Source organism: Lissotriton vulgaris, chromosome 3_1 (genome assembly GCF_964263255.1).
Source record: "Lissotriton vulgaris chromosome 3_1, aLisVul1.2, whole genome shotgun sequence".
Lineage (NCBI taxonomy): Eukaryota > Metazoa > Chordata > Amphibia > Caudata > Salamandridae > Lissotriton > Lissotriton vulgaris.
Genome location: NC_141689.1, coordinates 1,172,539,816 through 1,172,555,715, shown reverse-complemented (window position 1 = coordinate 1,172,555,715; position 15,900 = coordinate 1,172,539,816).

Below are 15,900 nucleotides of genomic sequence, written 5' to 3'. Positions count from 1 at the left end.
GTCTCATTGCGTTTTAAGGGGCAATTGTTTAAGGCATTATGAAGGCACGGCAGCTTGTTCTGGTGACTGCACCTTCGGTAACATCCTCCTTACCGGCGTCCCGCCTGGCGTCTCCTAGTTAGTCGGCTAAACGGGACTGGAGTTAGGGTGGTAGAATGGCGCCCCAGCCTTGGGCGTTAGTATTCCTTTTTATCGATTAGCCTCATTTTGTTGGTTACTGTGGGCGCCTTGGTGGGAGAGCCCAGTATATAAATGTTTTGTACGAAAGGATGGGGCTTACAACAATCCATCTGTTCGTCACTGTTTGCTCCTTGATGAGCGAACCCACAGCGAGGTACAAACAAACAGGGCAGGTTATATTCTTCTACTGCCCAGAAATAATTTAACGCATGTCATTACACCATATGCGATCATAACGCTTACCACCATAAATTGTGTAGACACACAAGATAATCCAGTTGATTAGCATGGTACTTCGTTTTATGTATATGATACAGCTACCTATTCCCTCCTTTATTTCACTTTCCTCTTTCCCTCCCATAGAGCGGTGCTCCGTTTTACCTGAGCTGTAGCCAGGTGAGGTGGGGCGTGTATTCCCCAGAAATTGGGTGAGTGGATATTATCATATCCTTGTTCCTCCATCTAAATATTATGACCGCTGAATTGGTTACTAAACAGAATCCATTGACCATACAAAAGAATTGGCAAATGTATTTAAATACATAATGTGTATGCTTTGCAAACTGTCTTTAACATCTGTGTGTCTTTTCTGTCTTTTCGTTCACTGTTATTGGGTGACCAATGGATCATCTTCACAGGCGAATTCCAGGTGATATAGTTTATTTATATCACCTTTTTTCACAATTTGCAGTAGCATTGTATTAAGGTCCTGATGAAGCAGGAGGAGATCCTTTGACTCTATATCCACTGCAGAAACATGTCGACCTACAACCAATCTTAGTTATTTGTTCAACACTACTATGCACTGTTTTTATCTTTGGGTGTGGATAGGATTCCATTAAAATAGCTTTTTCCACTTCCACAACCCAATCTTAACCAACCTTTTTTTGCACTCAGCACTGTTACTTTTTCACATTTCTTGCACTGCTAGTCAGTTTACCCCCTGATGCCATTTAATTTCGCAACTACACCAGAGATTCCTTCCATCAGATTAGGCCACAAACTACCTAATTTACAGTGGATAAACACCACTTTCCTTCGGGGTGAAGGATCCCAAATGATTTAGGCCGGTACAGGATGGGAATCTGATGGGAAATATTATTTTCACCACAAATTATTCTCTGTAGATTCCGTGGTTGTATCCTTTGGACAACACAGATTTTGTTAGATAGTTTGATTTCCTGACCCATTGTTATCTTAGTAGTTAGTTTGTATAAATCATTAGGGATGATAATAATGCTTGGTCAATAAATATTCCCTTTGACCCTATTTGTGTATTTAAGTCTGGTAGTGTGTCCAACCCCCACTGATAGCTGGGGATCTGCGCTGCCTGACCTATAGGTGCCGAGGCCCCGGCCGCAAGCAGCACTGTACCCGTACCAGCTGTGGGGGCGCCGCAAAGCCTCACCGTCAAGGTTGTGTAGGGTCGGTGTGGCTCCTCTCACAATGGGGAGCGGCGTGGTCCGGTCTCGAGAACAAGGCCACCAGCGCTGCCCAACTTGCTCACGCGGAGGGCCCCAGGGGCTGTTCCCGGTGTCCAGCCAGCTGTTAGGCATGTCCTAGGTATTCCGCTTCCCCGCCGTAGGGTTGGGTATATGAGCGCGCCTCGCAGGCTGTCGTTGGAATGCTGCCTGGAGCGTCGGTAGGCCCCACTACAGGCCAGGGGGTCACGTAGTCTGCCACCGCTGGTAGAGCGCCCCCAGTGGCGCCACATTCACTAGAGGTTGGGGATGAGTCTGGTCCGGGGCGTCGGGTCGGTCCGGAGCTCCCCACAGAACCTGCAGACACCGTCGCCAGCTGACATCCCTCCGGTGGCGAAATAGGGAGGCGGAGGGGGCAGCGGGGCGGTAGGAGGGGAGAGAAGCCTGCCTCGGGGATCCGCTCATAGACCCCCGCGTTGTTGGAGCCGCATGCAAATGGGCGGCTGGGGCAGCTCCTCCTTTCCACCTCCGCTGCTGCAGCTAGATCTCCCGGTCGAGGCTCAAATTGGGCCAGACTTCACCCCTTGCGCACACAGGTCCGGTCCCAGGCTAAACTGGCCTCAACGGGGCCGTGCTCTGCTGGTGCGGGCAGACGTCGGGTAGGAGCCGAACATCGAGCGTCCTACCACTCCGCCATCTTGACCACCACCATCTTGTACTTTTAAATGCAAAGGGGAGAAATTAAGATCATATAGATCCTCAATCCGTGACAAAAACATCATTCCTAAATATCTTTTCGGTTGAAGATTTGCACATAAGGTGATATCTGTGTGTAGAACATCTGGATTACAACCATACAGTATTATTTCGGTTTTCTTTTTATTATTTTATACTCTCCCAGTCCCTAAAAATTTGCAAAAATCTTAAATATTTTCTCCTGGATGCCTCTATTGCAATCGAGGATTAACATAATATCATCTGTGTATAATTTGATCTTCCTCATGAATGGCAGAGGTGGTGAACATCAGTATTGCCTCAGGTTGCAATTTCCAGTGGTTCGATGAAGCAGGCAAATAAAATAGGGGATAGCGGGCAGCCTTGTTGAGTCCCCTGCTGGACACTGATTTTCCCTACCTCAGCTGTTTTGACAATATTGATAGTTTCTGCATTATAGAACACCCTTTGTATCAACCCTGTGATCTGGGAAGGTATACAGAATCTGGACAGGCCACAAATTACCATTTCCCAGACTATGAGTTCAAATGCCTTCTCTGCATCCATCAGAAGCAATAAAGCAGGTATATTGCTAGTTGTGAATTAATCTAATGCCTCGTCTAAATAATTTGTGTTTGTCTCAAGCTGCCCCCGTGCAATGAAGCCATGTTGATCAGGATGAATCAGAGATAAATGTAATGTAAATGTAAATGTACATGTATTTATATAGCGCAAATCGCCCACATCGCAGGCATCTATGCGCTTGCTTAGGGAACCCGTCCTGGTATTCCCCTGTGAGATACCCAAGCAGGGTATCCACAAGGTGAAAGCCAGGCATCCCGCCGCGAGGGGCCGTTGTGGAGATTAAGCAAGCTATTGCCCAGAGTCGCAGAGTGTGAACCCGTGAGTCGAGTAGGCACCGGAGTGAGAATTATCGAGTCCGTGGAATTATTGAGCCCAACCCCCGTCGGGGCGGGGAATTGAACCCTGGTCCAGGGCCGATCTCAGCTTCCGGGTCTGCCGCCTCTAACCCCTGAGCCACACTTCTCCATAATGCTATTAAATGCCATCTATTAGCTAAAAGTTTTGTAATAATTTTATAATCGGAGTTCAGTAACGTAATTGGACAATAAGAATTAGGATCCTCTCTATCCTTGCCCTTTTTTAAAAAGCTTACCACATTCCCTTTGTGAAATGATGCTGGTATATGGCCCCCCTCCAGCATTGTATTGGCAACCAATACAAAGTATTCAAGTAAAACACCTGTGAATGCTTTAAAAAATTATGTAAGGAGACCATCCGGTCCACAAGCTGTGCTATTAGGGAAGTTTCTAATAACCTCCACCAGTTCTTCTTTGGAAGAGGTCACATAATATATACCTTTTCAATTTCAGATAGCACTGGGATAGTCTGTTCAGACAGGAACTTCTAAAGGTACTCATTATCAATTGATTGTTTTTGTTCATAAATTCGTCTATAGTGTTCTCACCTAATTCCACCGACCCCTACCGAAACATTGCTCCGCATGCCAGTGACAGGGCATTTTAATGTGCCAATCTGATTATTTGCGGCTTGTTCCTGAACCTGCTAACCAAGGAATCTCCCCGTGACATTACTTTCCTCATACACCTTTTGCATGTAGGCACAATGTATAGTTTCACATTTTACATAATATGCCTCGCTTAACGCCTGTTTAGCCTTGTCATATTTTCTTTTGATAAGTACTGATGGATTTCTTAATAAACTTTATAGCACTTCTGAACGTTGATTTCTAAGGTTTGCTTTTGTACTTGATCTTTTTTAGTGTTTTTCCCATCTTTTCCTATCGCCAACCCTTAAATGTAAGCCTTAAAGTGTCCCATACAGTGTGGAAGGAGTAGTCCAATGGTTTATTGACAAACATTCCTTTGTCTTGGTACTGAAAATATGCACCCAGTTTTCTTTCTATAAGTACTGTTTATTTATAGCCCAGTGCAATCAATCAATCAATCAAAGCATTTATATAGCGCACTACACACCTGGAGGGTCTCAAGGCGCTAGGGGAGGGGGGGTCCGCTACTGCTCGAACAGCCATGTTTTGAGCTGCTTCCTGAAGGCAAGGTGGTCCTGGGTCAGGCGGTGGTGGGTCGGGAGGGAGTTCCAAGTCTTGGCGGCCAGGTAGGAGAAGGACCTTCCTCCTGTGGTGGCACTTCGGATGCGGGGGACGGCGGCGAGGGCGTGGCCGGTCAATCGAAGCTGGCGTGTGGGAGCGTAGAAGTTGAGGCGGCTGTTGAGGTATCCTGGGCCTTGGTTGTGTAGGGCTTTGTGTGCGTGGGTGAGGAGACGGAAGGTGATTCTCTTGTTGACCGGGAGCCAGTGCAGATCTATCAGGTGTCTTGGGATGTGGCTACGACGGGGATGTCCAGGATGAGTCGTGCTGAGACGTTCTGAATCCGCTGGAGTCTCTTCTGGAGTTTGGCGGTGGTTCCCGCGTAGAGGGAGTTGCCGTAGTCCAGACGGCTGGTGACGAGGGCCTGGGTGACCGTCTTCCTGGTCTCGGTGGGGATCCACTGGAAGATCTTACGTAGCATGCGCAGGATGTTGAAGCACGACAAGGAGACGGTGTTGACTTGTCTGGTCAAGTGCCTAGGCTGTATTGAAGCTTTCCCTAACTTGAATGTGTAAATAACCATTTCGTAATCTGATAATCCATTTGGTTAGATTTGTTGGTTGTTAAATACCAGAGACTTGGATAGTAAAAATAAATCTATAATGAAGGAAGTACCATATGTGCCTGAAAAGCAGGTATATATGATTTTAGTAGGAAAGACCTCCCTCCATGGATCGACAAGTCCCTAACGTTTTGCAATCATCTTGAATACCTTTAAAGGTTTTTAGTTTTAATTTAGCTGAGGAATCAATCTTTGGATTTTGCCGGACGTTATAATCCACCAAATGATTACTTTCAACAGGAATTTGTACTAGTGATTTGATAGTTCTTTATAAAGCCCAGTATTATCTTCAACTAGGGCATGAATGCTAACAAACATGAGGCATCTTGACTCCCCTCTTTCAGGTCACCCAGGACCACCTTCCATTTTTGTCACTAGCAATAGCTACTGCTATTAGCCATCCCTCCAAGGATGGCTAATAGCAGTAGGAACGATGATAGAAGCAACTTCTAGCACAAACCTCTTGTCCCATGGACCCCCGACTGGGTAGAGCCTTACCGCAAACCAACACCTGCACTTACCCCCAGATGGGAAATCTGGTGGGCATTTAGTGACTCTAATGTTCTTTCCAGTGGTGAGTCCTTAACGTTGGAGGTAAAAATAAAAACCTGGTAATCTCATATAATATGGCAAAATGAGTGAAAGATTCATTGCATAAGAGTCCAGTAAATGTTCCTATAGCCCTCAGCCAGTCCTCCCCTGTCCTTCTACCCCTCCAAAGGAAGGAGGGAAACATTTTATTTTACTCTGCAAGAATTACTCTGGCGGCAGGAGAAAGGAGAAATTACTGAAAGCTTAGGAGGAATTCCCTTATACAAGGGGCAAGGGAACCAAAGGAATAACAAAGAAACACTGACCTCAGTTTTGCACAACTATTGGGTACAGTCCACCCCTGCCACTGGGAATTCATCCATTTCCCAGATGTTCCACAGTGAGTTCCAGCCTCGTGAAGTAGTGGCATAAAAGGAGGCAGCCACCAAACTCAGCCTCCAAACCTCCTTAAGCCACTTCTTTTTTCACTGCATGGCAACAGCAGCAGTGCAGGTAAGAAACCCCCTGATACATCTGCGTTCCTCTCCTAGTGCCTTGTATTCAATCAGTAGCCGCCATCCTGGCCTCCGTCATCTCGAAGCATCCTGACATTGGAGGGGGGAGGAGCTCTGGTTACGGAGATCAGCCGATCATCATTTCCCCGCAATTGAAACGTAGTTGATGCTCCTTTAAGAAGTTTCATGCTAATGAAAATTGAGCTATAGTAGCTGCTGCCCTCTAATTTTGGAAGGTTATGCCTCAATACAAATGAGGACTTTGACCGTCATGAACATGGCATTGCCCCTACTGGTGTAGGATTTTGAATGCTGGGCCCGTGAGAGAGATCCTGCCAGGGCCTGTGCAAAGCTGTTGTAATTAGCAGAGCATGTGCATGTGAGAATCGTTCTAGCATTGAAATTACTACTCCCTTTAATATGTCTTTAACAGTTAATTGTCTATGTAACTGGGCAGTCAATATAACACAACCAAATTGTGTGCATGTGTGTCCTCAGTGTGTTTTAGACTGATTGTTTTGGGGAATTTCTGCAGTCACCCTGATCCTCTGAATGGGTTCTCTTCAAGAGATCAACTTAATACATTTCTTATCACTTTGCTGGATGTGTCTGTTGATTGGTCAAGCGGGCTGGTGAGCTGAAGAGTTAGTGAGCTTGTGTGTGAGGGCACAACGCTTAGACCTCAGTGAGACACTTTTTAAAATAGTGTGCAGTGAGAAGTTGTCTTTTTTCTTATGAACTATGACCATGACAGGCTGAACCAAGTTGTGACTGTTGGCAAATAGGCAGGTTGTTAAAGGCCTTATCAATTGTTTGAAATTGAGCACCTCACCTTATTGCTTGGATAATGAACTATTCATGTTGCTGCGCAACCGATGATTTTTTCTCAGATGTCTCTGCATTTGTACATTTTTGTTGTAAAATCATTAAGCTTAAGATGTGTACGCATTCAAGGCTTTAGGACTGATTATGAGGTGGACAATTTCCCTCACTGGTCTCCCCAAACCCTTACTCTTGTTCCTCTTTTTCTTATTCCCATGGCTATTCATTACTGTTTAGTCTGAGTTAGTTATAAGATCATGCCAGAGCACAAAAGACATGCCCTTTGGAGTCTGTGTTGTTAGTTGCTGAGCAGAGCAGGTTTCTCTACAGGCACATAGTAAGAACACATCCTGTATCTGCAGAATTCCTCGAAATCTGGACCATGACTGGCACATAGATTACAGTGTGAATTCGCTTGTCAATAAATGTCCCCGTGTTGCAATTTCAGAAATTAATGACTCTTCTTTTACAAACGTTGCAAAATATGGGATCTTATTTTTTTACCAGATTTTAGACATTTAGATAATTGATAAAAACATACAGAATGTGCACTTTTGCCTGTTTTTTATCAGCCGTTTCCTATGAATAAGGGCTTATTGCCAGGACACCTTGACTTGTACCTTTACTGTGGCATTGCTATTTTCATCTAAATGTGGGGTTAACAACAGCTGTCCAAGGCCTCCTATTATTCAATACTGCTAATTGCCATTGCTAAATGTCCTTTCTTAGAAAATATGATTATTGTTTCCTCTGGACTCTAATGGTAAGGTTTCATGCTTTAGGGCTGGGTATAGAGATATTTAGGGGAATATTAGCAAGAACCTCATTAAAATTATCGCAGTTTTAGCGGTAGGTAACTGCAGCTAAAATGGCAATAATGGGCTTGCTAATGTGCGTTATAGAATTCCAATAGAAGCCCAGGTTAGATGTGCAGGACATCTAACGTGGGATTCTATTGGAAGCTATAACACATATTAGCAAGCCCATTATCGTCATTTTAGCGGCAGTTTCCTGTCGCTAAAACGGCGATAATTTTAACGAGGTTCTTCCTAACATGCATCTTGCTAATATGCCCCAAAATGTCTCAAAGACCTCATGTCATGATTTCTTTCAAAAGGTAAAATAAGAAGAAACACAGAGAGAGTGGGCCTTGAGGCAGTCCCCTTCAACCATTGGCTTTCATGTGTTTTTCATGGTTTGCCTTTGCTTTCAATTGTTGTCCACCAAGCCCTTAGCATTTTGTGGGTGATGACATAGATCCTGTTTGTGTTTGCAGTAGGTTTCGGGGTTTGGGTATCAGGAAGTTCTTCTGATAGGCTGCTAATACAATATGATGTACAGTTTGTAAATGAGCACGAGTGTGTGTTCTTTTATGTATTTACTTTGCTGACACAACATTTGATTGCTGATGAATGGATTTCTTGTTTAGGAAGTGTGCTCTTTATGTGTCTAAGTCTTTCATAAAGACACAGTGCTTTTTAGTAATCAGCTGTGTACATTCACTTGTTCTACTTTGCTGTCATTATAGTGAAAAAGCAAAGATGTCTTAAAGAGGCAAGAAACATGCTGGCTTTTTGACAAAAGTGTACACTATGCCACATTTTGCTGTAAAAGCATTTCAAGTTCACCACTGAGAATGCAATCATCATCCTCTGCCTGTTTTTCATAGCACATTTCCTTATGGTTACAGACTAACTCTGCTAATGAGGTCAACTCAGCAAAGGGGACATACTCCAGATTCCTTTTTGTCTTAACCCAATATTTTGCTCCATTATGGGATTTCAGTTCTAGGTCGTTAACCCATAATCCTCATTTAACCTTGACCATCTGAGTCAGGAGTCATTCAGTCCATGCAAACCTGTTACTACTCTCATTTGGAAAATCATAACTTGCATTTGGAGCCCACTAGTTAACTACTTGTAAATTGAACTTTATAGGTTTGTTTAAATTGGTCTGAGGATTATGGGCTAGGATTCAATATCTATTTCCACAGGCAAACACCTCAACCAAAACGTAATAAATTTCCTTTGGTAACTGAGACTGCATTGAAAGCTATTGCAAATAACCCTTTCAAGATGGACACAATATCAAATTGATTGACTTCCGATTGGGCAAGTTGGACCAATTTGGATGCACATTCATGAACCACTCCATAACGCCTACTTGCTCTCTCCTGCCCTGGCTGAAAAGTAGGCTTTAGTTAGGAGAGGTTAAAGGACATGGTAAGTAGATCAGACTTACAATCTCATGAAGTCTTTCATTCTTCTTTTAAAGTATGCAGGTCTGAGCTCAGGGATAAGAGGAATTAGTATTCATTCACTTTAATTCTTGAAGACAAGGCTAGCTGAAAGAATATTTACAGAGTGTCAAATACATTAGAATCTTTGCGGTTGGTAAGAACCTAGTAACCTTTCTGTTGCAATTATCAGTTGAAAATGTGTAAAATATATTTTCACAATTTTTCCATAAGGAAGAATTTTTAGTGGAATAGCATTTCACCATATTTCAGATGTTTTACAACGTATAATAAATTCATCGGTTTTTATAAGTAACAATTAGAAATGTGCACAAAATGTTATCTGAGTCATTCAATAACTTGAAACAGGGTCATACATAGGTAAAATATGTTGAGATATTTTAGAAATTGAAACTCGTTATACATTTTTTCAGATTTCTAGTCAGTCTTCTCTACACACAAATGCCACCCTGAATTAACGAGGGTCTATTATGAACATGCACGATAAAGATGTAGAAAGAAGTGGCATTGTGAATTGTATTTAACCATAACTCAAGTTTAGAGTGACATCCATACTGCTCGACTCTAATGATATTCATTCATTAAGAGACAACTTAAAAGTTAAGGAACACTAAAGGCATATTACACAGTGAAGGTGTCCCATTAGTTGAGGTGTGAGAACCACTGTGACACTCTGTTGAAGTAGTAACATTACTTCAGCTTTTAAAGAGCCTGTTGCAGACTTTTTGTTCTAGCAGGGATGAAGACAATTAACAGGAGTTATCAATCTCTAACTTTGGTAGAGGGGACTGACCTGATAACGAAAGGAGTCACTAAGCCACTTTGTGCAACAAAAGTGTGATTAGATGAGTGAGTTCCACTTTGGTTCCATACACAGTCATCTTGGGGCCCAATGTAGTCAGTTGTGGGAGCCAGACAGTTAAGGAAAGTAGACAGACAGATGGTACTTCCTAGGAGCTGAGAAAGATTGTAGATCGTGAGGCCCTTTGAGGAGAGTAATAACATTAATTTATTGTTGTGTTTGAGGGCAGCATGGCCCCTACGTTGGTGGCATGTGGCAGCCTAGGGGACAAACAAGTTGGTTTCCTTGCATGGATGTCGAAAGGAGTCCACAGATTAGAACCCTATTGTAAACTGTAACAAAAGGGTGAGGCAAATACAGCATAGTACACTAGAAGTAGAGGAATGCTTCAAATTGTAGTCTGAGTGAAATCACAGTCTTAATATTCTATGGGTTTAGGAGCCCCTACCAAGGTGGAAAGGATCACACTTTGCTCCCCCTGGTGAGCAGCAGGAAACCAGACAACAATGTGTGAATACTGAATTGCACAGGTTGTTGGCCAGTTCACAAGGCAGTGAAGGAGCTCAGAGTTCATCTGTAGTCAGAGATTGCTTTATTTTTGTGCTTCAGACAGACTGCATTTAAATTGACACACACATTTGGTGCAAGTTGAAACACAAGGAACGGGAGACAAGAAATGAGGCCTAGTCAGTTTGTAATGCTTGTGCTGAATTAACATGTGTTTTTGCAGTGTAAAAATAAAACTTGTGATTTCAGTGGCCCTTTTTAGCTTTGAAGATAGCCATGGAATGTGTTCTCTCCCCACAGCTCTTTTTCTTGTAATCTACACCCTTGTTCCTGTCGTAAGAGACTTTGGCTTTTTTGCATATTTAGACCATGTATATTCAGTTCATAACACATCTTATAATGTGTGTTAATTAACCATGCACCCTCACTATACGGGAGCAAAACGCTTTTTGCATGAAAAGCTATGTAAAACATTAGAGCATGTTGCTATGAGTATGCATTAACTTTGTGCGCTTTGAAATTTGCACTAGTGTATGCTTTATGCTATGTTGTACATTGCACATTTTTGCATGTTGTACACAAATAGTAAGAAAAGCTGCTTTAAACTAATAGCTTTTGCTAGGTAATCATTTATACAGGGTACTAGTATGGGGGTGGAAAAACATAATGGGTTCATTTACATAAAAATTAATATTCTTTTATGTTCGTTTTTGTTTTTGGGCCCACTAATAAATGGCTGCCAAAAAATCCAGCATGGCTGAGAATCATGCTGAAAAACGCATGCTCAGGACTGCCAAGTGCATCAAGACACGAAGGAGTCAAGGCCACTGTGAACTGTACATTCTTGTGATCGTGCCAATGTACCATTGTTAGTTAAAGTATCCTTCCTGCGTGCAATGTGACAGGAAGGAGGAATCAGACTGAAACATTTTTACCAGTAAATGTTGCTAAAACATATAATTGTATTAATCATTAACCCTTCTTTTGTTAAAACTGGTAAGGGTTGGAATTTCAATGAGAACACAATGGTGAGACCCTAATGCCATCTCTGTTAACCAAACATGGTACAAGCTTTACTGAAAAATGCAACAATATTGGTATAGTCAGCCAAGAATTAGAGTATAAATAATGACTCCTTTGGAGGCATGTTGGTTTAGCTTTAGTGGGCGTGTGAACTTTTGAGAGGGAGCAGATGAGGCCAGACATCATATGGGTTAGGTACGAGAAAAGTCGTGGGTGCAGCTTGGGAGGAGATTGCGTCTAAGGAGAGACAGAGAGAGGTGGGCGTTTCTTGCTCATATTTTTTTCAGAGAAAACCTTTCACGTTATATTTTTGGCAAGGCAGATCACATTCATCTGTGGTCTGTGAAGGAGGGGCCTTTTCAGGGGCAGCGTATCTCAGAATGAACAAGACCAGGGCAATGATTGGAGCTGGATAGAAGGTTTAGAATTTAGATGCTTTGACTAATTAATTAGTTTTGAAAAGATGTATTTGTCTTATGCATTTAATTCTCTTTATGGGAGATGTTTGACAATTATTAGTTATTGATTAGCCTTGCAAAATCAACTCTTGAATCATATTTTCCTGAACTTATTTTTTTAAGAATCCTGATTGACATCTGATTGCCTTATTCCCTTCTTTATGGAATGCTTTGTATGCAATCTATAAAATGTTTTGTATTAATTCTATTTTTCTAGTTTTTCAAATTCTGTAACCTGATTGATATTTGACTAATGAATAAAGGGTCAGAGAAACGTAACTTTTAACTAGAAAATAAAACTCTTTGAAATACTCATCAACTCTCTTTAGTGACTTAAATATTATTTGTATTTTTGATTGTTCATGTTTATGTAAAGTCTTCTGAAGGTAATACATGCTGTCAAGGGCCCAACACTTTTTCAGCGGTAAAATAGAGGTGAATGAGGTTTTGCATTGAGAAATTACAGTGAAATTACTGCTGTATCAGCAGCATGTATAGGAGTGCGTGCTTGATGGGGAAACATCATGGACTCTGGGTTTCCTCTCTAAGGGTGGAACCTTCAGAGGCCCCCTTAAGAATGAAAGGCCCAATAGCAAACAATGGGATTCCAGTCATTTAGGGAAGCAGCTCTCCAGCATGGGAGATAGAAGAGATCCCTCTGCTGCACAGCTCCATTAGCCCTAAATCTCGTGAGGTAATTGCTAATAGTGACAGCCAGCCCACAGTGAAGTCTGCCTTTCTGCCTTCATGGACAGTGTTTGTGACAGGAATTTCAACCTTCTTGAGTAGTGGGTTGTGAATGGTCTGATAATGTTAGAGGACCACTGAGCATGAGTTTATGCTACAGTGTTAACTTTCTCTTCTCATATTTATTCATTAGGTTTATCGTGGATCTAAACCACTCCCAGGCCTGGGCACCACATAGCCCCCTTCCCTCTCAGGAAGCCTTAATATAAGAATATCAAGTACTAAACTTCTCAAAATCTTGTGGCCAAAATATTGACTACCAGAATATTTTGAAGGTACGTCTATCTATCTATCTATCTATCTATCTATCTATCTATCTATCTATCTATCTATCTATCTATCTATCTATCTATCTATCTATCTATCTATCTATCTATCTATCTATCTATCTATCTATCTATCTATCTATCTGAATCTGAATCTTTATTATACAGTTAATAAAAACCGTAATGTACAAACATAGCAATGCATGTTAAAATAAAACATTTTAAATGTATAAAATCATGATCAAATTCTTAATGCTAAGTGTTTATGCAGTGCGGTTAAAATAATATTGACGAACTTCCCAGCTCTTGCTAGGGCCTGGGCTGAATTGTTGCTAAAACACAAAGTTGATGCTTCCCTACAGTGTCTCAGTGATTGTTCCCGAAAAACAGGGATCAGTAGGCGGCGTCGATCCGTAGCAAAGAATGGGCAGCAGCAAAGCAGGTGGAGCCAGGACTCATGTTTGTAGTTGCAAAACCTGCAAATGGGCTGCTCATTCCACCAAGCCCACTGTGGGTTAAAGTCAAAGATTGGTAAGGCTAGCAGCCTCATGTGTAATATTTTATTGCGAGTCTGGGGGTTGAGGGAGTAGTTAAAGTATAGTTGAGGTTTCCCCTTGATAATGATTCATTCAAGGCGGTAAAAAGTTCGTTTTTAGATAGCCCGGCAACGTCAGTCTGAAATGAGACTAAAGCGGTTTGTTTTGTTATTGTTTTTTTCCACGATGACAAAGGGATAGTTGGGTTAGTGAGAGAGGTTGGATTGATCTTTAATGTGGAGATAGCGAGGTGCAGCTGTTTATGCCAAAGGGAGTGTTCGTCCTTAAACGCAGCTTGTAGTTGCACTTTCAGGGATTGTCCTGGTGCGCGTAAGGTGTGTATGTAATATTTGATTAGGTCTCCCAGGCAGTAGAGGTTTTTTCGTGTCAGGCCCAGCTCGAGTCTCAGCCTTGACCTCCTCGCGTGCTGTGGAACGGAGAAGATTTTCTTATAAGCTTTGATTTGTAGGTTTTCCAGAAATACATCCATGGGAAAGACCAGGTGGCCGTAGGTCACTGCAGGTAGTAGTTTGGCCCGTAGCACCCTTAGGATAGGTTCGGCTGAAGGGCTGTGCAAGTGACGATTCAAGCGCCTCAGGCTGTGAATGATCCCCAAACCCTTAGGCCTTAAGTATCTGAAGTGTGCTGCTTGGTTTACCCTAACGTTGAACCAAACTCCTAGGTAATTATAGCTGGTTACAGGTCGCTATTTGTGATCCCCCTTCTCTCCAGATAAGATTTTTCTTTTTGTAGCTCCAGAAAATCAAAATTTTGGTTTTGGATTCGTTCATCTCAAGATGGTTTTTTGTATGTATTATATTTGTTGAGAGCAGTGAGCGATCTTTGCAATCCTATTTTCATATGGTCCATGATGATGATGTCGTCGGCATATTAAATTGTCTGTAGGTGCAGCCCACCTAGTTTCGGGACGGCCAGGGCTGCGTCTGCCAGTTCCTTTAGTAGATCAGCGGGATAAAGGGTGAATAGTAGCGGGCAAGTACACAGCCTTGTTTTAGGCCATTTTCGTTTGCAATTCTTTTGGATAATGTTTGTGCGCTAGTTTTAATCCTGACCCAGGTGTTATGGTGCAAAGATATCAAGGCTGAGAGAAGAGGAGGTGGTATTGCCCAGGAATTTAGTTTGTTCCACAGCATCCCTCGATTGACTCTGTCGAAGGCTGCGCTGTAGTCCACAAAGCTAAACCAACAATACAAGTGCCAGTACTGAACTAAGTGAATTTATAATCATGAACAACGAGCTGTTATGAATAAAGCATAGCAGTCTATCGTACCTTTTTTCACTAATTTAATCAAGTAATTTTTTCAATTTTTTTTCATATTTTTCAAACAAAGATTTTTGTGCGGATATGCTTAGTTTAGTACTGGCACTTGTATTGTTGGTTTAGTTTACATTGACTCAGCCTTGCTGATTAGGAGTCAAGACCCTGTTTTGTTCTCTGGTAGTCCACGAAGCAGCAGAATAAAGGTAGCTGGTCAGCCAGGGTAGCTTTCCGCGACAAGTAGGGCAATGATATTATGTTGTCCATCGTGGAGCTGCCTGCTCTAAAGCCTGACTGGGAGTGGGGCAGGATATTGCTTTCGCTGGCCCAGTTTTCTAGTTCCACCAGTAAAACCCGGGCGCATGCTTTGGCGTCAATGTCCAGCAAGGCTATTAGTCTGTAATTAGCCGGATTTGAGAAGTTCCCATTTTTGTGGATTGGATGTAGAATTGAGCCCTGCCAGGAAGGTGGAATTTTGGCTGTGAGAAAAGCATGTGCAAAAAGGGGTGAAAGGAGTTCTAACCAAAACTGCCGGAATTTTTTGAAGACTGCTGCAGGTATTCCGTTTCGCCCTGGTGCTCCATCGTTCTTCATGCGGCTGATGGGTCTTACTTACTACATTATCTATCTATCTATCTATCTATCTATCTATCTATCTATCTATCTATCTATCTATCTATCTATCTATCTATCTATCTATCTATCTATCTATCTATCTATCTATCTATCTATCTATATATATATTCAATGAAAAAACCATTGGTTTTAGGCCATATATAGTTAGGGATTTGCATTTAGAAAACCTTATTTTACTCGCATAAAACCATTGAAATTCCATATATAGTTAGAAGCGCTAACTATATATCGCGCACCCGCAATCCACTGCTGATGATGTCACATATTACATCATTCATGACATGGTTAGTGACATCACTGATGACATCACTGATGACATCTCAAATGACATCACTGATGACATCACTGATGACAACATCCAGTGACTGTATGTTTCTGTAAAGTTAAAATATGTTTTACATATTGAAGAATGAGTGGATATATAAGTGTCTGGATGAAGGATTTACTAGGTGCATGACTGACTGATTGAGTGAGTGATTAAATGTGTCTCACTGA